Source organism: Pseudophryne corroboree, chromosome 11 (genome assembly GCF_028390025.1).
Source record: "Pseudophryne corroboree isolate aPseCor3 chromosome 11, aPseCor3.hap2, whole genome shotgun sequence".
Lineage (NCBI taxonomy): Eukaryota > Metazoa > Chordata > Amphibia > Anura > Myobatrachidae > Pseudophryne > Pseudophryne corroboree.
The window spans coordinates 59,432,555-59,459,555 of record NC_086454.1 but is presented as its reverse complement, the minus strand read 5'-3'; the positions used below and the strand labels follow the sequence as shown (position 1 = coordinate 59,459,555).

Below are 27,001 nucleotides of genomic sequence, written 5' to 3'. Positions count from 1 at the left end.
GTGGTCTCCTATGCAGTTTTATTATAGGACTAGTTATTTTTATGTTAGGACTAGTTAAATTAACTATAATGCGTGCCTACGCACCATAACCCTGAATATCTTTATCCAATAGGAATTTATCTAACCCATTCTTAAAGGTGTTGACTGAGTCTGCAGTTGCTACTCTCTCAGGCAGGGAATTCCAAACACGTATTGTCCTTACTGTGAAAAAACCTTTTTAGAATATGAAATCCTGGCGCAGCATTTAAATTGAAAAATAAAGAAAAGAAAAAAGGAAAAAGAAAGCATGTAGGAATATATCAGACTGAATGAATTAAATTAAATCACATTTATTCATCACAAATGATTAAAAATCTATAAAAGCACAATGGATCGTATCTAAAAACTGTTTCCAGTATCAATCCCTCTAATTAGATGGATAAACACTTGTCCACAAAGTCACAGCCTAATCGGCTTCAAGTGTCCTGAGACCTGATTTCCACTGCCGCAAGGGCTTTCCGGTATTTTTAACCGTGCTGGTTTTAAAAGTGGTGTGCTTATAAAGTCACACTATGGTCTCATTAAGTGCTTATATGAACCAAAACAGCAAGACCTTATACACCCTATTTGGATTAGTGTATGCTGACACAGGTAGTTCCTGATCGCAGTATGCGTTGTTGATATACCTTTTATCCTCCGCTCCGTCTGCCGGATCTCCGTCTCTGTCCGGGCCCCCTCCTCAGTTGTTAGCCGGCCGCCGCCTCCCAGAGCCGCAGTGCTTCTCCACTCTGCACTGCTCGTGGGCTTTGGAACGCACCACTTCAGCTTCCGGTTTCGCGGTCCGCGGCTTCCGGGGGTGTGAGCGAGGTGTGTGCAGTCAGCGTTGCTCGGGTGATTACGTCCACTTGGTGCAGCTCCAACGCGTCCCCCCCCCCTCAGGGGCTTCGTCAGGGATAGCTGCATTCCCAATCTATTTTCTTTATATAGGCTTAGTCTATGCCTTAATTGAACTTAATTACCCAATCAATTATTAACCATTGGGTTGTTCCATTCACTAAAGGTATTGTTTTCTGTTAAAACACATTCAGTCTGACATAAAAGAAAAGAGACAGAATAGAGGGAAAAAAAGAAAAAAAGAAAGAAAAAGGGGCAGGAATGTTCCTGTCTATAATGAATCATTGTATTATTAATTCACAAGAAGGCAGCTAAATCAAAATCTATATTCAGACCCTTTGGTGCAATTGTGTCAATCTGGTAAATCCATTTTGCTTCTTCCTTTGATATATCTATTAGCTTATCACCACCTCTCCAATTATTCCTGACCCTTTTGATACCCACAAATTTCAAACCTGCAGGATCACTGTTATGGAAATTTTTAAAGTGTACTGGGACACTATGTGTTTCCACATTCTTTCTTATATTTCGTATATGCTCCGCAATGCGGATTTTTAAGGGTCTGATGGTCCTCCCAATATATTGTAGCCCACATGGGCATTCCAGCAGATAAATGATTCCCTTAGTGTCACACGTGACAAAATCTTCAATTTTAAATTCTTTTTTGTTGGTATTTGAACAGAAGGTCCGAACACTCCTTGTGCTAGTTTGATTGGAGTTTTTACAATTCTGACATCGTAAACAGTAATGGAAACCCTTTCTTTCCCCACTGTTCATCCAGGTCTGCGTTTCCACCTTATTTGTGTTGGATTGTAGTGCACTTTTTACTAATGAAGATCTGAGATTTTTTGCTCTTCGATATATTAGGCGTGGTTTCCTGGGGAGTATTCTATTCAATTTCTCATCTATTAGTAAAATTGGCCAATATTTGGTCAGGATTCCTTCCAATTCTCTTGCTTGGGAGCTATATTGAGTAATAAAGGACACTTCATTTTCCATCCTATCTTCTTTCTTTTTGTTCTTGGGGATCATGAGGCTGTTTCTCTCCAGTTTACCTACTTCTTCATGGTTCCTTTTTAATTCAGCTTCGTCATATCCCTTTTCCATAAACCTTTTCGCCATTTCCTCAGCCTGCTCCTGATATTCACCATTCTTAGAGCAATTCCTTTTTAATCGCTTGAACTGGCCCTTCGGGATGTTTTGGAGCCAGTTCGGATGATGGGCACTAGTCTTCTCGATGTAGGTGTTACAATCGACTTCCTTTATATGGGTTCGGGTCTCGAGTAGATTGTTCTCCACATAAATTGCCAAATCTAGAAAAATGACTTTTTCTTTACTGCAATTTGCAGTAAAGCAAAGATTCAATTCGTTATGATTCATGTATGTAATGAATCCATCTAGGTCCTCTTGAGTCCCTGACCAGATGAATATCACATCATCTATGAATCTTTTCCACATTTTTATATTGTCTCGCATTGGATTATTGTTCCAAATCCTTTGGTTCTCCCATTCCGCCACAAACAGGTTCGCGTATCCCGGCGCGAATTTCGTTCCCATTGCGGTCCCGCGAACCTGCCTGTAGTAGGTGTCCTCGAACCAAAAATAATTGTGGCTCAAAAGTCAATTGGTCTAAAACGGAAGCTCTTCCCTTCCACATTCCCCCCTCTCAACTGTCCCGCTTGCAAACCAACTTTAAATTCTCCTGGTGCATGTCTAAAATCCGATACCTGGGGATCTTTATCACACGCCGATACGGAGACCTATATAAGGAGAACTTCCCGCCGTTGCTTAACAACCTTAAGGCCGATCTTCATAAATGGGAATCCCTGATTATCTCCTGGCTGGGCCGTATAATAGCTCTGAAAATGAACATTATCCCACGCTTACTTTATCTGTTTCAGACGCTACCAGTGAAAGTTCCGGATTCCGTCTTGGCACAGATCCACTCTTGGTTGCTCCGCTTTGTGTGGAGAAATAAAGTCCCAAGGATAGGCTTCTCTACTCTACGCAAACCGGTGGAAGAGGGAGGCAGAGGTTTCCCAGATATTCGCCTTTACTATCTGGCCACGCATCTTAGCCAAGCGGTGGCATGGTTCGCCTCCCCGCAGTCCATTCGTTGGCTCCAGCTGGAAACGGAGCTTAGCCACACTCAATCTTTGCCGTCCTTACTTTTATCCCCTTCTAGAGCTAGGTCTCCTCATTTGCAACTGCACCCTGTGCTGGAATTCACTTGCCAGCTCTGGGACTACTGCACTCGTCACTTTCACATGCTGTCATCCCCCTCTGTGCTTACCCCCTTGTGGGATAACCCTTCTTTCGCTCCAGGTCATTCTCTGGCCCGCTCCCGCCCATGGTTGGAGAGGAATATTCGCTTTGTTCTAGATGTACTACACGAGGGTACATGTGCACCCTTACCGGAGATCATATCAAAATATAACTTCCCGGACGCGAACCCTTTTACTTATCTCCAATTAAGACACTTTGTCTCTTCTTTGTCGAACTCGGCCCCGTTCCAACCTCTAACCACCCTGGAGTTCTACTGCTATCACAAACCGCTTGTCCGAGGAATCATTTCCCTGCTGTACTCCCTTCTCCAGGCGTGGGGCCAGTCGGCGGCCCCGGCCTTTGTGCTCCAGTGGGAACGAGATCTGGGACCGCTGCCTGATGACTATGACTGGTCGGACGTCTTTACTGCGGCCGCGAAATCCTCCATTTCAACTCTAGTTTAGGAAAACGCTTACAAAATATTATATAGGTGGTATTTTGTCCCCTCTAGACTACACAAAATGTTTCCCTCCTCTTCGCCCATGTGCTGGAGAGGATGCGGCGGTCATGGCTCTTTCCTCCACATCTGGTGGACGTGCCCTAAGATTATGCTATTCTGGGACTCAGTCGCACACTTGATGAGCACAGTACTTCAGACCCAAATCTACAAAGACCCTTGGTCTTTTCTACTAGGCCTCCCCGTTGTTAACGTCCCTCCACAAGCCGGTAAATTACTGACACAGTTCTTAAACGCGGCCAGGTGCTCAATTGCCCTCCAATGGAAACAGAGAGAGGCCACCCCTATCAAACAGGTCATCGATAAAGTATGGTTCTTCGCAAGCATGGAAAAAATCACTGCATACCTGCATAACAGATCTTTCCAGTTTCTCCTGATCTGGGAACTATGGTTCGCTTCTCAGGCTCCCGCAAATAGAATACGCTCCCCTGGGTGCTCGGTGGCTCTCCTACTATGATTTCGGTAGTCTCCTGCCCTGTCAAGTAGATTGGGTTTTACCTTTTGTGTTCCCTTTCTGTGTTCCTCAAGGGTTACCTTCTGTTTTATACTAGCGCTCTAAGTGGCCGCCGGTGACGTCTGGAGACGTACCGGCGGTTCCCTCTACCCCTGTCTCTTCTCCCCCCACTCTATCCTTCCCCCCATCTTTCCCTTCTTCTCCTCTCTCTTTCCTTGCTTTGTCTTTAGTCTTCTCCTCTATACTGCTATAACCACGAGTTTAATGTTTGGTTCCCATCTGATGGTATTGCTTTTGTAACTCCAGAAGTATAATTCACCGCTACTTCCCGCGGTTACATCTCTGCTCTTAGTATCATACTGTTTAACGAAAAGGCTTACCCCGCGTGTGGTGGGGGGCCGTTGTAACCCTTTATAACCTGTAAAATTAAATAAACAATTTAAAAAATAAAAATAAATTGTGGCTCAGGATAAATCTAATCACCTCAATGATAAAATTAATCTGTCGTGGTGAATGGTATTGTCCTCACAAAGAATTCTTTCCACGTATTCGCATCCCTCTTCATGCTCAATCACACTATATAACGAGGTAATATCGCAAGTGGCTAGAATGTACCCTTCTTTCCAATCAAACTCCGCTAGGGTTTGTATGATGTCCATTGAATCCCTTAGGTGACTTTATTGTTTTGGTACTAATGGCTGGAGGAATTGGTCATTGTACTCTGAGAGGTTACTGGTGAGAGAATCTATTCCAGCCACTATAGGCCTGCCTGGTGGATTCCTCGTATCCTTATGGATCTTGGGCAGGATATAGAACATTGGCAATTTCGTATGGTCTTGGTAGATGTAGTCATACTCCTTTTTGCTTAGAATTCCCAGATGGAGTGCTTCTTTTAGCATACTTTCCAATTCCATTTTATATTCCCCCGTGGGATCCTTGGACAGCTTTTCACAGGTAGAGGTATCTCCTAAGGTTTTCATGGCTTATCCTACATACTGTGACCTATCCATAATCACCAAACCACCTCCCTTGTCGGCTGGTTTGATGCATATATCTGGATCGGCTTCTAATTCTTTTAGTGCCTTGTGTTCTTGTATTGTCAAGTTGTACTTCTTATTTTTTGTTGTAAGATCTTCCAGTTCCTTCTCCACCATACGTTGGAATGTCTCCACAAAGGGACCCTTTTGGTGAATAGGGTAAAACTTAGATTTCTTTTTCAGAGTGGTATGCTGATAGACGGAAGATTCTATTGCCCCTGCATTTTCCTCCCGGGTTTTCATAAAGTATTTTTTCAGTGTCAAATTCCTTACGAATTTGTGTAGGCTGATGTATGTTTCAAATTTATTTAAATTCTTTTGGGGTGCATATTTTAACCCTTTACTCAGAACTTTTTCTTGTTGTTTAGTTAGAGTAACATTACTGATGTTGAAAATCCCTTCAGTCTTTACTTCCTTATTTTGGTCCTTGCTCCTTTCGCGTATTCCTCCTCTCTTTCCTCGCTTGGTCTTAGTTTTCTTTTTTGGGTCGAACTCCACTCTGCTTTCTCCATAGGCATGCTTGACCCTGCCAGCTCTAAAAAAAGATTCATGTTCTCCTCAGCACTTTCATAATCCTGATCGTTCTTTTCATTCCGGTGCTTTGCTGTCATTCCTCTTCCTTTGGTATAGGTTTCTAAATTCATAAGGAGTTCCCTTTTAGTTCTGACACTTTCCTTCTTTGCTTCATTGATCCCCTTTTGATAGCTTTCCAATGCTTTATTGGACCGCTGTCCATAGCCTAATCTGCTGTCCTGGTTGTCCTTATAGTTCCTTTGATTGGATTTTGTTCTGTCTCTTCTCTGACTTCCATTTCTACCTCCATTATTCCTCCATTCATTTGGGTATCTGTATCCCTTAGGGTGGATGTATTGCCTTTCACGACTTTCCTCATAATTTCCTTTATAACGATTCCACTTATTGCCTGTATATTCAGTTTTTTTTGACGAATACAATCGACCTCTTCCCCGGAATTGCTCCTGGTAGTAATTCCCGCGATGGGAACGAAATTCGCGCCGGGGTACGCGAACCTGTTTGTGGCTGAATGGGAGAACCAAAGGATTTGGAACAATAATCCAATGCGAGACAATATAAAAATGTGGAAAAGATTCATAGATGATGTGATATTCATCTGGTCAGGGACTCAAGAGGACCTAGATGGATTCATTACATACATGAATCATAAAGAATTGAATCTTTGCTTTACTGCAAATTGCAGTAAAGAAAAAGTCATTTTTCTAGATTTGGAAATTTATGTGGAGAACAATCTACTCGAGACCCGAACCCATATAAATGAGGTCGATTGTAACACCTACATCGAGAAGACTAGTGCCCATCATCCGAACTGGCTCCAAAACATCCCGAAGGGCCAGTTCAAGCGATTGAAAAGGAATTGCTCTAAGAATGGTGAATATCAGGAGCAGGCTGAGGAAATGGCGAAAAGGTTTATGGAAAAGGGATATGACGAAGCTGAATTAAAAAGGAACCATGAAGAAGTAGGTAAACTGGAGAGAAACAGCCTCATGATCCCCAAGAACAAAAAGAAAGAAGATAGGATGGAAAATGAAGTGTCCTTTATTACTCAATATAGCTCCCAAGCAAGAGAATTGGAAGGAATCCTGACCAAATATTGGCCAATTTTACTAAAAGATGAGAAATTGAATAGAATACTCCCCAGGAAACCACGCCTAATATATCGAAGAGCAAAAAATCTCAGATCTTCATTAGTAAAAAGTGCACTACAATCCAACACAAATAAGGTGGAAACGCAGACCTGGATGAACAGTGGGGAAAGAAAGGGTTTCCATTACTGTTTACGATGTCAGAATTGTAAAAACTCCAATCAAACTAGCACAAGGAGTGTTCGGACCTTCTGTTCAAATACCAACAAAAAAGAATTTAAAATTGAAGATTTTGTCACATGTGACACTAAGGGAATCATTTATCTGCTGGAATGCCCATGTGGGCTACAATATATTGGGAGGAGCATCAGACCCTTAAAAATCCGCATTGCGGAGCATATACGAAATATAAGAAAGAATGTGGAAACACATAGTGTCCCAGTACACTTTAAAAATTTCCATAACAGTGATCCTGCAGGTTTGAAATTTGTGGGTATCAAAAGGGTCAGGAATAATTGGAGAGGTGGTGATAAGCTAATAGATATATCAAAGGAAGAAGCAAAATGGATTTACCAGATTGACACAATTGCACCAAAGGGTCTGAATATAGATTTTGATTTAGCTGCCTTCTTGTGAATTAATAATACAATGATTCATTATAGACATGAACATTCCTGCCCCTTTTTCTTTCTTTTTTTCTTTTTTCCCCTCTATTCTGTCTCTTTTCTTTTATGTCAGACTGAATGTGTTTTAACAGAAAACAATACCTTTAGTGAATGGAACAACCCAATGGTTAATAATTGGTTGGGTAATTAAGTTCAATTAAGGCATAGACTAAGCCTATATAAAGAAAATAGATTGGGAATGCAGCTATCCCTGACGAAGCCCCTGAGGGGGGGAAACGCGTTGGAGCTGCACCAAGTGGACGTAATCACCCGAGCAACGCTGACTGCACACACCTCGCTCACCCTCCCGGAAGCCGCGGACCGTGAAACCGGAAGCTGAAGTGGTGCGTTCCAAAGCCCACGAGCAGTGCAGAGCGGAGAAGCACTGCGGCTCTGGGAGGCGGCGGCCAGCTAACAACTGAGGAGGGGGCCCGGACAGAGACGGAGATCCGGCAGACGGAGCGGAGGATAAAAGGTATATCAACAACGCATACTACGATCAGGAACTACCTGTGTCAGCATACACTAATCCAAATAGGGTGTATAAGGTCTTGATGTTTTGGTTCATATAAGCACTTAATGAGACCATAGTATGACTTTATAAGCACACCACTTTTAAAACCAGCACGGTTAAAAATACCGGAAAGCCCTTGCGGCAAAGGAAATCAGGTCTCAGGACACTTGAAGCCGATTAGGCTGTGACTTTGTAGACAAGTGTTTATCCATCTAATTAGAGGGATTGATACTGGAAACAGTTTTTAGATATGATCCATTGTGCTTTTATAGATTTTTAATCATTTGTGATGAATAAATGTGATTTAATTTAATTCATTCAGTCTGATATATTCCTACATGCTTTCTTTTTCCTTTTTTCTTTTCTTTATTTTTCAATTTAAATGCTGCGCCAGGATTTCATATTCTAATCTATAACCAGTAAGGGTACCGGTTTATTCTACGGCTGCAAATTTTAAATCTTAAATTCTTTAATTTTAAGGAGTTTGCGCAGATATTATCTTCTTTACTATTTTATTTCTTTGACCCTTAATATTGTCAGCAGCACTCCGAATCTAATATACATATACAAAAAAATGTTAATTTTAAGGCAGGAACGAATGGAAAAATTAAAAGATATATTTAGTGAGGAAGATCCTCCGCAGGCTATACCAATACAAGTGGATAATGTTTGTACGCTTTTTCTGAGAAATGAAAAATTACTCATATCTGAGATAAAGCAGTGGTGGGACGCCACCACTCTAACAAAATATCTGGAAAACAAATTGATCCCAAGGGGATTACGGATCAGCAAGGAAGCTTCATTCAGTTCAATTCAATATACAGGCAATAAGTGGAATCGTTATAAAGGAAATTATGAGGAAAGTCGTGAAAGGCAATACATCCACCCTAAGGGATACAGATACCCAAATGAATGGAGGAATAATGGAGGTAGAAATGGAAGTCAGAGAAGAGACAGAACAAAATCCAATCAAAGGAACTATAAGGACAACCAGGACAGCAGATTAGGCTATGGACAGCGGTCCAATAAAGCATTGGAAAGCTATCAAAAGGGGATCAATGAAGCAAAGAAGGAAAGTGTCAGAACTAAAAGGGAACTCCTTATGAATTTAGAAACCTATACCAAAGGAAGAGGTATGACAGCAAAGCACCGGAATGAAAAGAACGATCAGGATTATGAAAGTGCTGAGGAGAACATGAATCTTTTTTTAGAGCTGGCAGGGTCAAGCATGCCTATGGAGAAAGCAGAGTGGAGTTTGACCCAAAAAAGAAAACTAAGACCAAGCGAGGAAAGAGAGGAGGAATACGCGAAAGGAGCAAGGGCCAAAATAAGGAAGTAAAGACTGAAGGGATTTTCAACATCAGTAGTGTTACTCTAACTAAACAACAAGAAAAAGTTCTGAGTAAAGGGTTAAAATATGCACCCCAAAAGAATTTAAATAAATTTGAAACATACATTAGCCTACACAAATTCGTAAGGAATTTGACACTGAAAACATACTTTATGAAAACCCGGGAGGAAAATGCAGGGGCAATAGAATCTTCCGTCTATCAGCATACCACTCTGAAAAAGAAATCTAAGTTTTACCCTATTCACTAAAAGGGTCCCTTTGTGGAGACATTCCAATATATGGTGGAGAAGGAACTGGAAGATCTTACAACAAAAAATAAGAAGTACAACTTGACAATACAAGAACACAAGGCACTAAAAGAATTAGAAGCCAATCCAGATATATGCATCAAACCAGCCGACAAGGGAGGTGGTTTGGTGATTATGGATAGGTCACAGTATGTAGGAGAAGCCATGAAAACCTTAGGAGATACCTCTACCTATGAAAAGCTGTCCAAGGATCCCACGGGGGAATATAAAATGGAATTGGAAAGTATGCTAAAAGAAGCACTCCATCTGGGAATTCTAAGCAAAAAGGAGTATGACTACATCTACCAAGACCATACAAAATTGCCAGTGTTCTATATCCTGCCCAAGATCCATAAGGATACGAGGAATCCACCGGGCAGGCCTATAGTGGCTGGAATAGATTCTCTCACCAGTAACCTCTCAGAGTACATTGACCAATTCCTCCAGCCATTAGTACCAAAACAACAAAGTCACCTAAGGGATTCAATGGACATCTTACAAACCCTAGCGGAGTTTGATTGGAAAGAAGGGTACATTCTAGCCACTTGCGATATTACCTCGTTATATAGTGTGATTGAGCATGAAGAGGGATGCGAATACGTGGAAAGAATTCTTTGTGAGGACAATACCATTCATCACCGACAGATTAATTTTATCATTGAGGCGATTAGATTTATCCTGAGCCACAATTATTTTTGGTTCGAGGACACCTACTACAGGCAGGTTCGCGGGACCGCGATGGGAACGAAATTCGCGGCGGGGTACGCGAACCTGTTTGTGGCGGAATGGGAGAACCAAAGGATTTGGAACAATAATCCAATGCGAGACAATATAAAAATGTGGAAAAGATTCATAGATGATGTGATATTCATCTGGTCAGGGACTCAAGAGGACCTAGATGGATTCATTACATACATGAATCATAACGAATTGAATCTTTGCTTTACTGCAAATTGCAGTAAAGAAAAAGTCATTTTTCTAGATTTGGAAATTTATGTGGAGAACAATCTACTCGAGACCCGAACCCATATAAATGAAGTCGATTGTAACACCTACATCGAGAAGACTAGTGCCCATCATCCGAACTGGCTCCAAAACATCCCGAAGGGCCAGTTCAAGCGATTGAAAAGGAATTGCTCTAAGAATGGTGAATATCAGGAGCAGGCTGAGGAAATGGCGAAAAGGTTTATGGAAAAAGGATATGACGAAGCTGAATTAAAAAGGAACCATGAAGAAGTAGGTAAACTGGAGAGAAACAGCCTCATGATCCCCAAGAACAAAAAGAAAGAAGATAGGATGGAAAATGAAGTGTCCTTTATTACTCAATATAGCTCCCAAGCAAGAGAATTGGAAGGAATCCTGACCAAATATTGGCCAATTTTACTAACAGATGAGAAATTGAATAGAATACTCCCCAGGAAACCACGCCTAATATATCGAAGAGCAAAAAATCTCAGATCTTCATTAGTAAAAAGTGCACTACAATCCAACACAAATAAGGTGGAAACGCAGACCTGGATGAACAGTGGGGAAAGAAAGGGTTTCCATTACTGTTTACGATGCCAGAATTGTAAAAACTCCAATCAAACTAGCACAAGGAGTGTTCGGACCTTCTGTTCAAATACCAACAAAAAAGAATTTAAAATTGAAGATTTTGTCACATGTGACACTAAGGGAATCATTTATCTGCTGGAATGCCCATGTGGGCTACAATATATTGGGAGGACCATCAGACCCTTAAAAATCCGCATTGCGGAGCATATACGAAATATAAGAAAGAATGTGGAAAAACATAGTGTCCCAGTACACTTTAAAAATTTCCATAACAGTGATCCTGCAGGTTTGAAATTTGTGGGTATCAAAAGGGTCAGGAATAATTGGAGAGGTGGTGATAAGCTAATAGATATATCAAAGGAAGAAGCAAAATGGATTTACCAGATTGACACAATTGCACCAAAGGGTCTGAATATAGATTTTGATTTAGCTGCCTTCTTGTGAATTAATAATACAATGATTCATTATAGACATGAACATTCCTGCCCCTTTTTCTTTCTTTTTTTCTTTTTTTCCCTCTATTCTGTCTCTTTTCTTTTATGTCAGACTGAATGTGTTTTAACAGAAAACAATACCTTTAGTGAATGGAACAACCCAATGGTTAATAATTGATTGGGTAATTAAGTTCAATTAAGGCATAGACTAAGCCTATATAAAGAAAATAGATTGGGAATGCAGCTATCCCTGACGAAGCCCCTGAGGGGGGGAAACGCGTTGGAGCTGCACCAAGTGGACGTAATCACCCGAGCAACGCTGACTGCACACACCTCGCTCACCCCCCTGGAAGCCGCGGACCGTGAAACCGGAAGCTGAAGTGGTGCGTTCCAAAGCCCACGAGCAGTGCAGAGCGGAGAAGCACTGCGGCTCTGGGAGGCGGCGGCCGGCTAACAACTGAGGAGGGGGCCCGGACAGAGACGGAGATCCGGCAGACGGAGCGGAGGATAAAAGGTATATCAACAACGCATACTGCGATCAGGAACTACCTGTGTCAGCATACACTAATCCAAATAGGGTGTATAAGGTCTTGCTGTTTTGGTTCATATAAGCACTTAATGAGACCATAGTGTGACTTTATAAGCACACCACTTTTAAAACCAGCACAGTTAAAAATACTGGAAAGCCCTTGCGGCAAAGGAAATCAGGTCTCAGGACACTTGAAGCCGATTAGGCTGTGACTTTGTGGACAAGTGTTTATCCATCTAATTAGAGGGATTGATACTGGAAACAGTTTTTAGATAAGATCCATTGTGGTTTTATAGATTTTTAATCATTTGTGATGAATAAATGTGATTTAATTTAATTCATTCAGTCTGATATATTCCTACATGCTTTCTTTTTCCTTTTTCCTTTTCTTTATTTTTCAATTTAAATGCTGCGCCAGGATTTCATATTCTAATCTATAACCAGTAAGGGTACCGATTTATTCTACGGCTGCAAATTTTAAATCTTAAATTCTTTAATTTTAAGGAGTTTGCGCAGATATTATCTTTTTTACGAAAAAACCTTTTTGCCTCAATGTGCAGAAACTCCTCTCCTCTAACCTAAGCGAGTGACCACGTGTTCTCTGTGCTGATCTTATAGAAAACAGGTCCCTCCCAAGCTTTGTGTATTGACCCCTTAAATATTTGTAGATGTTGATCATGTCCCCTCTTAGTCTTCTCTTTTCCAATGTAAACATGCCTAGCCTTGCAAGCCTTTTCTCATATTCCAGCGTCTCCATGCCCTTTATTAGTTTGGTCGCCCGCCTCTGAACCTTTTCTAGCTCCAGGATATCCTTTTTGTAATATGGTGCCCAAAATTGCACACAGTATTCAAGATGTGGCCTCACTAGTGATTTATATAATGGGAGTATAATACTCTCGTCCATTGCATCAATTCCCCGTTTTATGCATGCTAATATCTTATTAGCCTTCTTTGCTGCACTCCTGCTTTGGGTACTGCTGATTCATATGTTATCTATGTGAACCCCTAAGTCTTTTTCACATAGATAACAATTAGATAAGAAAAAGGTGTTCAGAATAGACTGGTAATTAGTGGAAATGAATGTTATAGAGGTTAATAATACCGTAGGATCAAAATTACCTTCAAATTCTGTGATTTTAGATGTTTTTATGTTTTTTTCAAAAATCATCCAGATCCAAAACCAAAACCAAAACACGAAACGGTGGTTTTGGCAAAACCAATCCAGATACAAAACACGAGCGGGGATCCAGAACCAAAACACGAAAAGTGCAGGCCGCACATCTCTAGTTTAAACTGAAATCTAAATTGCAGTTTGGAAATGAAGCAGACAGTATTTATCATGCACAGAAACAATATAACCCACCCCAATGGCAAACACAGGATTTCTAGAGGGGGGTTTCCAAATTCAATCCACAATCTCCCACTCTGCGGAACATTGGAGCAAGTGTGGGAGTCTTGGTGAGCGGTAGAAGAACCTAGTAACTACTCTGGACATTAATGTAAACATTGGTCTTCTTAAACATTGGATACTGTTTGGAATAGAATATTAATTGTTAACATTATAGATGGTCTATAGTATAGGCTGTATCAAACAATAAATAATATAAATAAGATAAGTGGTCAGGAAAAGGTTAAACATACCATAATAAATACACAAACATAATAGACCCAGTACTGCACTTTCTAAGCACACATTCTCCCACCTCATAGTAAGGCTCTTTTCTCTTCTTCCTGGTAGATACTCTCTGGTCCAGTGCACTGATTGAGGACTCAGATCCACACACACAGCAAACTTGGTAGAAGAAGCACCTACCACTGGGCATGTGCAGCAGCTCTGCTCTGTCCCTTAAACTGCATGATGTGGTGGCAGCTCTAGTAATCCTATTACATACCATTGCTATAGTTGTTATAATTTGAGCCACTATCCAAGATGAGGAGGGTTTCTGGGCAACCAGAACCCCTCCCCCTGCATTTACCTATGCACCCAAATCTAACTCTCTCTGCACATGTTACATCTGCCCCACCTGCAGTGCAGCATGGTTTTGGCCAATTTCTAACTTTTTTGGTTTGCAAACAAACCTGAATAACCCCCAAAGTGCTATAGAAAGGAGAAATTGCAGCTTCATACAATTACCCCTATGCAGAGGCGTAACTAGGGTAGGGCGAGTGGGGCACGTGCCCTGGGCACCTTAGCAGGCCCAGCAGAGGGACGGCGGCGCCGCCGGTGGCAAGGGCATCATGCCCACTCGCCCCCGTCACGCCGCAGTGTGAGGGGAGGAGAGCGCAGCGTCTCTCCCTCACCTCAATGTCCTCACCGCCGCTGCCGCGCTGCCAGTAGCGCTGCGTGTGTCCGGGAGAACGGTGTTAGCCAATCAGAGCTTGCGGACCGGCTCCTGATTGGCTGCCGGTCCGCGAGCTCTGATTGGCTAATGAACCGAACCACATAGCGCCACATAGCCATAGCCGCCGGAGCCGCCGGAGACCACATAGCCGCCACCACATAGCCGCCGCTGGAGCGTTGAGGGGCAGTAGAGGCGCTGCGCTGAGCTCTCCTCCCCTCACATAGCACAGAGGGAAGGAAGCGGTAAGTGATGGGGGGTCTTATTTCTGGCACTGTGGGGCATGTATCTGGCACTGTGGGGCATGTAACTGGCACTGTGGGGCAATGTAACTGGCACTGTGTCGCATGTAACTGGCACTGTGGGGCATGTATCTGGCACTGTGGGGCATGTAACTGGCACTGTGGGGCATGTATCTGGCACTGTGGGGCATGTATCTGGCACTGTGGGGCATGTATCTGGCACTGTGGGGTGCTGTATCTAGCACTGTGGATCTGACACTGTGGGGCATTGTATCTGGCGCTGTGGGGGCAATATGTATCTGGCACTGTGGGGCACTGTATCTGTCACTGTGTATCTGGCACTGTGGGGCACTGTGTATCTGGCACTGTGGGACAATTGTGTATCTGGCACTGTGTAAAAAGGGGACTCTGCATGCGTACTGTGCAAAAATTGAATGGAGGTGTGCTGCTAAGAGATGACACAAGGGGTAGGTGATAGTGTGCTGAGAGGCAACACAGGGGGTAGGTGAAAGTCATGTTGGCACGCCCCCATTTTCAGTGGCCACACCCCTTCTGGTGCATGGCCACACCCATTTTTGGTGTGGTTTTTTTGTGTGTGTGTGGGGGAGGGGGGCGCCACTCTTCATCTAGCCCTGGGCTCCGAAAACCCTAGTTACGCCTCTGCCCCTATGTAATGAGATCTTACACCCATCAATAATATTAATCTTATGAAGTATGTGTTCATGATGAGCATCTATAAGGTTAACCAATAGTAAAGTGCTGTATGTGCTTAATAATTAACTGTAATCCTTCTATATGAACTGTATAGTTTTACAGTATATAATAGTGAGCAGGTTCTCAAATATTATTGTTCAACTTTCTGGTTAATCTGATCATTTCTTGCGGCTACTCCTGCTGACTGAACATATAGGCATGGAATTTCATTGCTTTTTTTGTTTATGGACCTTTAAGCTATTATTTTCATCAACTTTTGTTCTAAATATAGCACCAACAACAGCAAAAAAAAAAAAAAAAAAGTGAATAGAATGTGACCTTTGCAAGGAGAAAAAGAAATGTTTCATAGTCAACATTTTCAATGAAATCTTTTAGCCTGTTCAATATAGATGGCCTGAAACATATTCAGCAAAACAATATCATAAATATCTCACAAGGGAATGCGTAAGCTAGAATTTTGCTGATATCTTGTTTGGTCGAACAAAGCGCCAATCATAACTCACAGGCTTATTCAGAAGTCAATAACGAAATATCAATCCATTTTGATTCACTGTTCTCTTCTGGCACTTTGTTTTATTGTAGGTCAATGGACATTTAATTTCTGGTACAAGAGGCATTTTTGTTGACTGTTGTGATACTGCACCTCAAAGGCAGCATTATTTTACTCAGGACTGAAGAGACAATAGATGCATTATCAAAACTGCCTGTTTAACCCTGCATTGTAGTGATCACCAAGACGCTCAATGTAAAACATCTTGAACACTTGAAGACTAATCAATGTATGAAAAAAAAAAAATTCTTTCAAATTGAAGAGAACAGTAACAAAAAGTGTCTCCATAACTGTAATCAGCTGAACAAAAAGTCATAAAGGATCACTTAGGAATCACAAGTGTGCACGTGGCAAAACAACGTCTCAAAGGGGTTTATTTCAAAAGCATCGGGTTGTAAAAATCGGTGCTTCTGATTGGGTTAATGCGCAAAAATAGCAAAACACGTCTGTTAAATTCATTGCCCTTTTAAATTCCGGGCATAAACACGATCAGAAGCGCCAGGCTTTACAACCAACACTTCCTAAGACCCAGGGTGTCAAACAGCCCCACAAAATTAATCTAGTTCTAGTTCTGAGCCTTGCACCTAGAAGTATGATTTTCCACAGCTATGCAAGTGGAAGTTGTAGAAGTAGATGAGAATTTCTGCAGGGAGGAATGCCATGTGGACTGCTGCAAAGCTGGCAATGCCTATTAACCTAATTTCAATAATCTAATTTTAGAAAGTGTATTATCTCTATATATTAATAACTATTAATAAATATATACACAATAAATCATGTGTTTCACAAATATATTTTTAACCTCTATAATAAATAGGCTGCAAATAATAAATAAATAATGGCTAAAAACAATGTACAGTATGTACAGTATGCAGCCTTCACTTTATGTAACCAACTCTCCACTCTTTCAGCCGCCGTCCTTTCTTGGTTCATCTTCTACGTTTCTAAAGGCCCATACACACTTGACGATGCACACGTCGTTAACGACCATCGTTAACGACTTCCCTTGAACTTCCCTTGAACAGCTGAGCAAACGACATGAGCATACACACTACCAACGACCAAAGACCATTCATCGTTGAAGCATCCAAGCTGAACAGTTTATTAAAATAATGAGCTGGGAACAGGGCTGGTGAACAGTGGCTTGGTCGTTGGTCGTACACACCATACACATTCAACGACGTCTCTGGTCGGTAACGACCATAGTGGAAATTGAGCATACATGCTCCACAGATAAGCGAGGGTCGTTAACGTCCCGCGGGGCCGCGCATCGGTGGTCGTCAGATGCATACACACTTGACGATATAATGAGCGACGTCGTTGATGAGGGCTGAAATGAACTACGTCGCTCATTTTATTGTCAAGTGTGTATGGGCCTTAATTCCTCATTCCCTGTCTCCTCCTCAGACTTCACCCCCTTCTCTCTCTCTCTCTCTCTCTCTCTCTCTGTGTGTTTTAAAGGACTCCTTCCCTTCTTCCTTTACACCAACTCCCCTGGATATCTCTTCAGGTCCTTTAGCCTCCAATATAATATACTGTATGGTGATGATACACAAATTTACCTCTCCTACACTGAACTGGCTATGTCTTTAGCTCTCAAGATGGGAATTCTGTAAATCCGCTTGACATTACAGTCTCTTTTTTTGGCTTGGATGTCATCTGCTCTTCCTTCATTTACAATCATATTTTTTTCTGATTTATTCTCCCATTTATCCTTTGAGCATTGGTTTTCCTTGGATTTTAAAACACAATCCTAAAATAAGATTAACAATTCCTTTGGGGGATACTTTATAGAACATGTCTTTTTTTTTTGCACTTGTGTTTTTAGCCTGTTTGGTTGGCCTCTACATTCAGCAATCCTACAGTATATCTATTCCTTACTAAGATTATTATTTTTGTAAACAAGTGCAGACATACAGTGTCAACACTAAAATGACCATATGACTATGCAATTGACTTTGTTCCATTCTGTAAATATCAGCAGGCTAGATTATAGTATCTTTCTGCTTCTAAATTTATGGTAATGGAAATGTATATTTATTGAAAATGTACAGAGGGGTTTATCTGACCATCACCATTGGAAGGCTGTTCTCTGTGTTTGCCAATCAAGATGGTGGGCTAATGTTGTGAAAGGCTAGATCTTTGGACTTACTAGATGTCATGCGGAGCTACGGTACTATTGGGGTGAGACTCCTAGAGCCCTTAAGAGGCTTTCAATCATTAGCAACCCCCTCCACTGTTCCCTTTGTGCTAGTTGCACTCACCGGGACTTAGGGGTAATTGATTGGTAGCTCAATTTAGCAAAATGTAGTAAACAAACCTGATGTGCAGACGGGATGTAGTTAAAATGCCACCAGACGGGATCCCAACGGTCGAAATACCGATGCGGGAATTCTGAACTATGGCATAAGCCCGGCTTCTAAATACTGATGGGGGTTGGGATCGTGGTGTCAAAGTACTGATGCCCGGAATCCCAAACGTTCTTTCAGCAGGATGTGCTCTCATCCTGCCTCAGGGGTGATAGGTTATGTTTAGACATTAGAAGGGGGGTTAGGGTAAGGATGCAGAGATGGGAAGAGTATGGCTAGGTACTGGGGAGAGGGAGTTAGGTTAGGCACTTACAGGGGGAGGTTAGGGTTAGGTACCAAGCAGGAAGGGTTAGGTTTAAGCAGTGGGGAAGGTTGGGTTAGGGTTAGGCACCACTGGGGAGGGTTAAGTTTAGACACCCAGAAGGGAGAATTAGGGTAGGGGGCAAGTGAGGGTTAGGTCACTTTCAGGGCAGCTGTCAGGATTCTGATGTCTGGAATGCCGCTGTTGGTTTTCTGACTTCTGGCATCCTGTCCATTGGGATATCATACTAAATCTGTGCAGACTAGGCTTAAACCAGGCCTTGCATGATGTCAGCAGCTAGATCAGGAGTGCAGGATAGGCTGAGTCTTGGCCTTACAGGATGTTAACAAACAGGCCAGGTATGCAGGATTGACCAAAGCTTGGCCTAGCTGGATGTCAGCAGAAAGACCAGGTATGCAGAATTGACCAAAGCTTGACCTTGCAGGATATTAATTGACAGACCAGGTTTTCAGAATTGGTTAAAACATGGACTTGTAGGATATTAGCTGACAGACCATGTTTGCAGGATTAGTTGAAGCGTGGACTTGCAGGATATTAGCTGACAGGCCAGGTTTGCAGGATTAGCTGAAGTGTGGACTTGCAGGGTATTTACTGACAGGCCAGGTTTGCAGGATTTGCTGCAGCAGACAAAGGGGCTAGGAAGATCTGGATTACAACACAGAGCGACAAGGGCTGCGTCATTAACTGAGGACTATAACCGAAAATGGTAGACAGAAGAATCTGGAAGATAAGGGCATAAGGAGCTAATCCGGAGACCAACTGAGTCAACCCCCTCTAATTACTAATTCTGTTCAGTTGGAGCACTGCACGTCACTGCAATTGTCCCACTATTTCATTCAGCTGACCGGCATCCCTGTTGCCTGGGTGACCGTTAAGGAAGCTGCCGGGCGGAAGCGCTATGACGTCCCAGTCGCCTAGCAACAACCGGGACTAGAGTTAAACTGCCACAGAGGCTCATGACAGTTATGCTGAATACATTTTTAGGGGGTTGAATAAAGTCACCATCACAAACAGAGGTCCTTTATCTGTAATTGCTCAGCTTTTTGACTATCTGAAATAAAAAACTATTTTTTCTAAAACTGAACTTTGTGGAGTTTACAATCCAATTTGCGTACATGAGAAAGATGAATAAAACATTTTATAAATGTTTATAAGAGTAATCACCCATGACATACTGCTGCTGCACAAATAAACATTGATAAGTAAGGAATAAACCAGCACTATACAAAATTGTTAATATTATATGATGGACAGTTAAAGGTAGCAAAAAAAAACATTTTTCTTATAAAACGACAAATTAATATAAAGCAACAATCACTTTGTGTGACACAGTGTCGTTAACAAAATTATCATCATATAGTATCTAGCCACTAGCCTGGCTCCTGTATAAGTCAATATTTTAAATTAGGACTCTCTCAATTGTGTCAATTAAGGATCCATTATTAGCAATAAGGTGTTATCAGTATGTAAATCGATAAATCCAACCATTCCCTTTTGTAACCAGATTGCAGATGTGTAGGCTGTTGGAGTAATCCACTAGGTATCCAGAACGCCTCATCACTTTTTCAAGGAGAGTGGTAAAGTCCAACAATGTCCAATTAGATATTAATCAGCAGTCCAGGCAGCAGGAGCTGTAGTTCTCTGGGTTATGGCCACCCAGCTTTCTCAGGACTTGCACCTTAGGAATCTGGGGCCCAAATGTATCAAGCTTTGGAGAATGATAAAGTGGATGATGATAAAGTACCAGTCAATCAGCTTCTGTCATTTTTCAGCCTGTAACCTCGCAGTTAGGAGCTGACTGGTTGGTACTTTATCACTGTGCTATCTATCACTCTCCAAGGATTGATAAATCTGTGCCACAGTGATTATAGCCCAATGAAACACATTGAGCTCCTGCTACCTGGCACACTAAGTGATTATTGATTGATATTATATTGTGGTTTTATAATAAAAATACATTTTAACTACCATTAACTGTCCATCATATAATATTAACTATTTTGATAAGTGCTGGTTTACCCCTTCTGTATAGTCTTCTATTGGCTTTTCTGTGGGCTGACAACCTCTTCACAACCTCTATCCGCTTTAGACAGTGCACTAGGGTGGTCATTCCGAGTTGTTCGCTCGGCGATTAGGTGGAAAATGCGGATGCGCATGGTACGCAGTGCGCATGCGCTAAGTTATTGAACACAAAACTTAGTAGATTTGCTGTTGTTCGTGCTGCGCTTTTCAGTCGCACTGCTGATCGGTGAATGATTGACAGGAAAGGGGTGTTTCTGGGAGGTAACTGAGCGTTTTCTGGGAGCGTGCTAAAAAACGCAGGCATGCCAGGGAAAAACGCAGGAGTGGCTGGCCGAACGCAGGGTGTGTTTGTGACATCAAACCAGGAACTAAACGGACTGAGGTGATCGCAATCTAGGAGTAGGTCTGGAGCTACTCAGAAACTGCATGAAAATTTTTAGTAGCAATTCTGCTAATCTTTCGTTCCCTATTCTGCTAAACTAAGATACACTCCCAGAGGCCGGCGGCCTAGCGTGTGCAATGCTGCTAAAAGCAGCTAACGAGCGAACAAATCGGAATGAGGGCCTAGATTCTATATGCACATTGATGTGTTTACATGAACCAATAAAGGTCACTACCCAATCTCAAATATCTCAGTGCACTTTGTTTTATAGTAAATGGGCACGGCTGTCTTCTTGTGGAATAAAATAAGAGATTCAAAATAAAATTAATGTGATGGCTATATTCCCAGTAAGGCCTAATTTGGTAGCAGGAACTATATGATGAAAGGTGATCATTTACAGCTTCAGAATAATATATTTGCCTACATTTTGACAGTGTTCAAGAATAAAATCACTTTTAAATGTCAAAACCACAATGCCTTTGCCAGAACAAGAGTATATTTAAAATAAGAAAATGTCAGTCATATATCTTTTCCATTACAATTCTACATTAACTCTCAATGATTCCATTTTTCAAACCTTCCCCAAAGAATGTTTGCTCTGTAATATAGAGATTCTATAGCACAAATATTTTAGATCTCAAACATGCTATTTTTTAAGAACAACAAAATGGTAGATACACTTTGATTGCTTAACTCACAGACTTGTGATATGCAGCAAATAGATCTACTCTATATGGATTATTTCCTAAAACAGGGAATGTCCCAGTGCGGGTTCCTCCCAGAAGAGAAATAGTTGGCATGCCACAGATCATCTGTTGCTTGTGAGCTGATAGGAGACGGTGAATCTCTTTCCACTAAACCTCCCAAATACTGTATGTATTGAGCAAAAACTGCAAATTGCATTCAGTACCTCTAGGAAGGTAGCAGCAACTTGGTTCATATTTAATGGAGTCATTTCTGAAATGAGGTGAATAATGGAACCTATTCAGGTTGGATCGCAACTCGCGATCCAACTGCAACAAATACAATGATGAAGCAGGCGCCTATCATGTCCCCTCGGGAGGGGGGTAGCAACGCTCCGTTTCCTAGGCGGAGAAGAGCGTTGCGGGGGCGGTGTTACTGCAATGGTGGGCTGGTGGGGCAAACAGGGGGCGTGGTGTGGGAGTGATTGGTGGGGGGCTGTATTACGTCACACGTAGCCGCTCCAATCAAAAAGATGGCAGCAGTGCCAGCAGGAGACTTCCCTACTTTCTGCAATCACACTGAAATTGCACCGCAATTTCAGCGTGGTCTGAGAGGGGCTGCAGCGATTAGCATGTTGGGTGGCCTTGCGCTGCAATGGGTCCACGGTCTCTTCCTTTCATCCTGTGTTTTCAGAGAGAGGGCGGGATGTACTAAAGGAAAAATGCGGTAAAACCCCCGAAAACGGGGGTTTTACTGCATTTTCAAATTTACTAAGACCTTACCGCCGCGTTTTCGCCGTCCAGGGTATCGCCATCTTTGGATGGCGATACCCTATAGAACCCTATGGGCTTCTTATCGCCGACCGCCGCAACCCGCCGCCCCCGCCGCAGGCACCTCCCCCCCTCCCCCCACGGCATACCTTCCTCCAGGCTGCCCTGGACCCGGAAGGTAATCTCCTCCTCCCCCTAGCAACGCAGCCGGAGGTCCTTCCGGCTGCAGGGGGGAGGAGGAGGCGCCGGGGGCAGCCTGCTGCTGCTTCCCGGCGTGAATGGCAGTCTGGAGAGCCGAGGGAGATGATGGAGACCCCCCGCAGACCACCTCACAGGTATGGCGGGGGACCTCCGTCACCGCATTGCGATATTGATCGCATATGTTAGTACATATGCAATCAACATCGCTGCGGTAAGCGGTGAGGGGCGGCGATGTATCTTCATACATCCCGCCCAGAGTCTGAAATTCAGTGGTTTGGTATAGTGGACAACAGAGCAAAAAAAAAAAACACACTCTGCTATTGTCAAAGTTAAGTTTTAAATTTTTACCATGACCATAACAAGTTTTTGTTATCGATCAACACATGTTTTAATACTTGCTGTATTATGAAATTGTATTCAGCTTCTCTATTTTTTTCTTTTCTCCACTTGGATGTTATACTTCCGCTTTGCACACCCTGTCAGAATGAACCTATGCAGTATGTCACCTCACCTCCTACAATCTCATTATCTATTGATGGCACTACTATCTCCTCTAGCCCCCAAGTGCGCTGTCTTGGAGTAATCCTTGACTCCTCCCTCTCCTTCAAACCACACATTCAGCACCTCTCACAAACCTGCCGTTTTCATCTAAAAAATATTTTCAGGATCAGAGCCTTTCTGACCCAGGATGCTACTAAGACTCTTATCCACTCACTGGTCAACCCCAGACTGGACTACTGTAATCTCCTCCTAACTGGCATTCCTGACAAATACCTCTCTCCACTCCAATCTATACTCAATGCTGCTGCCCGGCTCATCTTCCTCACCAAACGCACTACGTCCACCTCTCCTCTCTTACTAGACCTTCACTGGCTCCCCTTCCCTTTCAGAATCCATTTCAAGCTTCTCACACTTGCCTACAAAGCCCTCTACCACTCCTCTCCCATCTACATCTCTGACCTTATCTCCCTTTACACTCCCACCCGTCCTCTTCACTCTGCTAATGCACGTCAACTCTCCTGCCTACGGATTACTTCCTCCCACTCCTACCTCCAAGATTTTTCACGTGCTGCACCACTTCTCTGGAATTCCCTACCTCTCCCCCTCAGACTCTACACCTCTCTACAAAACTTCAAACGGGCTCTCAAGACCCACTTCTTCACCAAACCTAGCCAAATCTCATCCTAAACCTCTGTTCCATGCTCTCTATGTACCCCATCTGTCTCACCCCTGTCTGTCTACCCTCCCCTTTAGAATGTAAGCTTTCACAAGCAGGGCTCTCTTCCCTCATGTGCTTATCCTTTTCTTACTTTAATAATATTCAACTGCACCAAATCCAACAGTCTTCTGCCACCTGATACTTATTCCAGTGTCATCTACTGATGTAGCTATGTTTAGTTACCCTGTACTTGTCCTATATTGTCAACTGTCAGTTGCTGTTTTTATTTGTTTATGTACTCTGTAATTGGGCGCTGCGGAACCCTTGTGGCGCCATATAAATAAAGGATAATAATAATAATAATGTCCCCAGATGGCTGCCTTGGGTGATTTTTTTCTTGGGCAGGGTGAACAACACATATATCTCACACATTGTAATCTTTGTGGTGCGCCGAAGATGGTTGCCTCACCTGGTATGCTGTATGATAAATCAAATGGCTCAATTTGACAGGGGTATATTAAAAAATGGAAGAGGAGTGCAACAAATGCCATATACAGGAACATGAAGAACATCATTCAGTAGTAATATTACAAGTCAAACATTAGAAAAAGACATCTGGATGTCAGGAAAGTCAGTAATGCACAGCCAACTAACTCAAAGGACGTCCCTTAACTATAGTATACCAAATAGACTCTGATCCTTAAGCGCTGTCCTGGATCAAGTGGAAGCTACCAAAAATATTTCTAATGTCAGATAAGAGACTTTTATACTGTAGCTCTAGCCCTCAATATATAAATATATGTAAAGTATCTATAGTAGGTACCAGCTAATAGAAAAAGGGTCAACAGTAACTAGGTTGACAGTCATTAGGTCAACCACGATTGGTCAACAGTGACTAGGTCAACATCTGAAATACTGTTGGTTGACACGGTCATTAGGTCAACTTGGAAAAGGTCGACATGAGTTTTTTTATATTTTTTGGGTGTCGTTTTATTCGTAAAGTGACCGGGAACCCCAATTAGTGCACCGTGTCCCCTCGCATGTCTCACTTCGCTCGCCATGCTTTGGGCAAGGGGCCTCGCTCCGCTACAGCTGCGCTCAGCACATGTTACTATTCCCAATTGTAGTCCACAAGGATCATAAAGTATGAAAAAAAGTAAAAAAACTGAAAAAAAAATGAAAAACGCATGTTGACCTTTTCATTTGTCGACCTAGTGACCAAGTCGACCTAATGACCATGTCAACCTAATGCATGTCAACCAATAGTGGTCGGCCTAATGAGCGTTGACCGTGGGTGCTGTTTACCTAAAGACAGGATACCTAGAAAAAGCACAGATACTGAATACTGGTTTGTTTGAAAACACTCTCCTTAGACGGTGAACAATAGCTGTGTATAAATGACTTTAAGGGCCTAATTCAGAGTTGATCGCAGCAGCAAATTTGTTAGCGGTTGTACAAAACCATGGGGGTAATTCCAAGTTGATCGCAGCAGGATTTTTGATAGCAATTGGGCAAAACCATGTGCACTGCAGGGGGGGCAGATATAACATGTGAAGAGAGAGTAAGATTTGGGTGGTTTGTTTTGTTTCTGTGCAGGGTAAATACTTGCTGCTTTATTTTTACACTGCAAATTAGATTGCAGATTGAACACACCCCAATCAAATCTAACTCTCTCTGCACACATTATATCTGCCTCCCCTGCAGTGCACATGGTTTTGCCCAATTGCTAACAAAAATCCTGCTGCGATCAACTTGGAATTACCCCCCATATGCACTGCAGGGGGGACAGATATAACATGTGCAGAGAGAGTTAGATTTGGGTGTGGCGTGTTTAAACTGAAATCTAAATTGCAGTGTAAAAATAAAGCAGCCAGTATTTACCCTGCACAGAAACAAAATAACCCACCCAAATCTAACTCTCTCTGCACATGTTAAATCTGCCTCCCCTGCAGTGCACATGGTTTTGCCCAACTGCTGAAAAAATTCCTGCTGCGATCAACTTGGAATTACCCCCTTAAATCCAGCATAAATCTCTTTATTGATAAGATTTTCATGTGCTATGGCCCTCATTTCGAGTTGTTCGCTCGCTAGCTGCTTTTAGCAGCATTGCACACGCTAGGCCGCCGCCCTCTGGGAGTGTATCTTAGCATAGCAGAATTGCGACCGAAAGATTAGCAAAACTGCTACTAAATAATTATTTGCAGTTTCTGAGTAGCTCCGGACCTACTCACAGATTGCGATCAGCTCAGTCCGTTTAGTTCCTGGTTTGACGTCACAAACACGCCCTGCGTTCGGCCAGCCACTACCCCGTTTCCCTAGCCACTCCTGGGTTTTTCCTGACATGCCTGCGTTTTTTTGCAAACGCCGGAAAACGCTGAGTTACCACCCAGAAATGCTCCTTTCCTGTCAATCACACACCGATCAGCAGTGCAACTGAAAAGCGTGCTGAAGCCACAGCAAAACTGCTACGTTTTTAGTAAAATAACTAAGCGCATGCCCCCTGCGTACCATGCGCATGCGCAGTTAGCAACAAATCGCAGCATAGCGAAAATCGGCAACGAGCGAACAACTCGGAATGACCCCTTGCTAATGTGGTATATTCGTGTCATACTGAAGCACACAAGGAAAAGAAGAAATGCTATATATCATAGTGCTACGTACTGTATCAAGTAGATTAATGGTGCACATCTTAAAATAATTGACACCTTACATGGTGAAATCTGTGCTGAGCATCAAAATGAAACATAATAATAAACAATAATAATAAATGTGGGACTAAATTTCCAATACAGTATGAGTAAAATAAATGTGAAACATAATGTAATCTGTGTAACAAACTGTAAAATATGTAATATGTGCTTGTCTTTCCCCAGATGTATACAGTATATGTTGTTCAGGAAGATAAGCATTAGTCAGCGCAAGCAATTTTTTAATTTCTGGCCAGTGCTGAGCACCTGCAGCAGATGGCTCAGGTGCTGCCCAGCTCCTGCTGCCCCCGGCTATGCGTAGCATGATGTCAGAGGTCATGCTGCACAGCCTAACACCAGTTACCCGGCAAGTGAGGAGGGTGAGTGACTGCAGGCCATGAGCTGATTTGTTTGGGCCAATGCCAGCCACACCGCCAGCCTGCACCATGCACCATGAGAGAGGAGGGTGAGTCAATGCCCAAGTATTCCTCTGCAGTACAATTATCTATTATAAAACCTGC

At 42.6% G+C, this 27,001-nt stretch overlaps 1 long non-coding RNA gene across 3 annotated transcripts in view; it reads left to right on the top strand.

Moving 5' to 3' along the window:
• The window catches only part of LOC134969921 (uncharacterized), a 79,831-nt gene that overhangs the window by 31,874 nt on the left and 20,956 nt on the right, over positions 1-27,001 (top strand). Inside the window, exon 4 of one of the 3 annotated variants that reach the window (XR_010189567.1) lies at positions 26,667-26,946. The exons of the other annotated variants lie outside the window; for them this stretch is intronic. This is a non-coding gene — a long non-coding RNA (uncharacterized LOC134969921). The remainder of the gene's footprint in view (positions 1-26,666; positions 26,947-27,001) is intronic. 3 annotated transcript variants of the gene reach the window in all.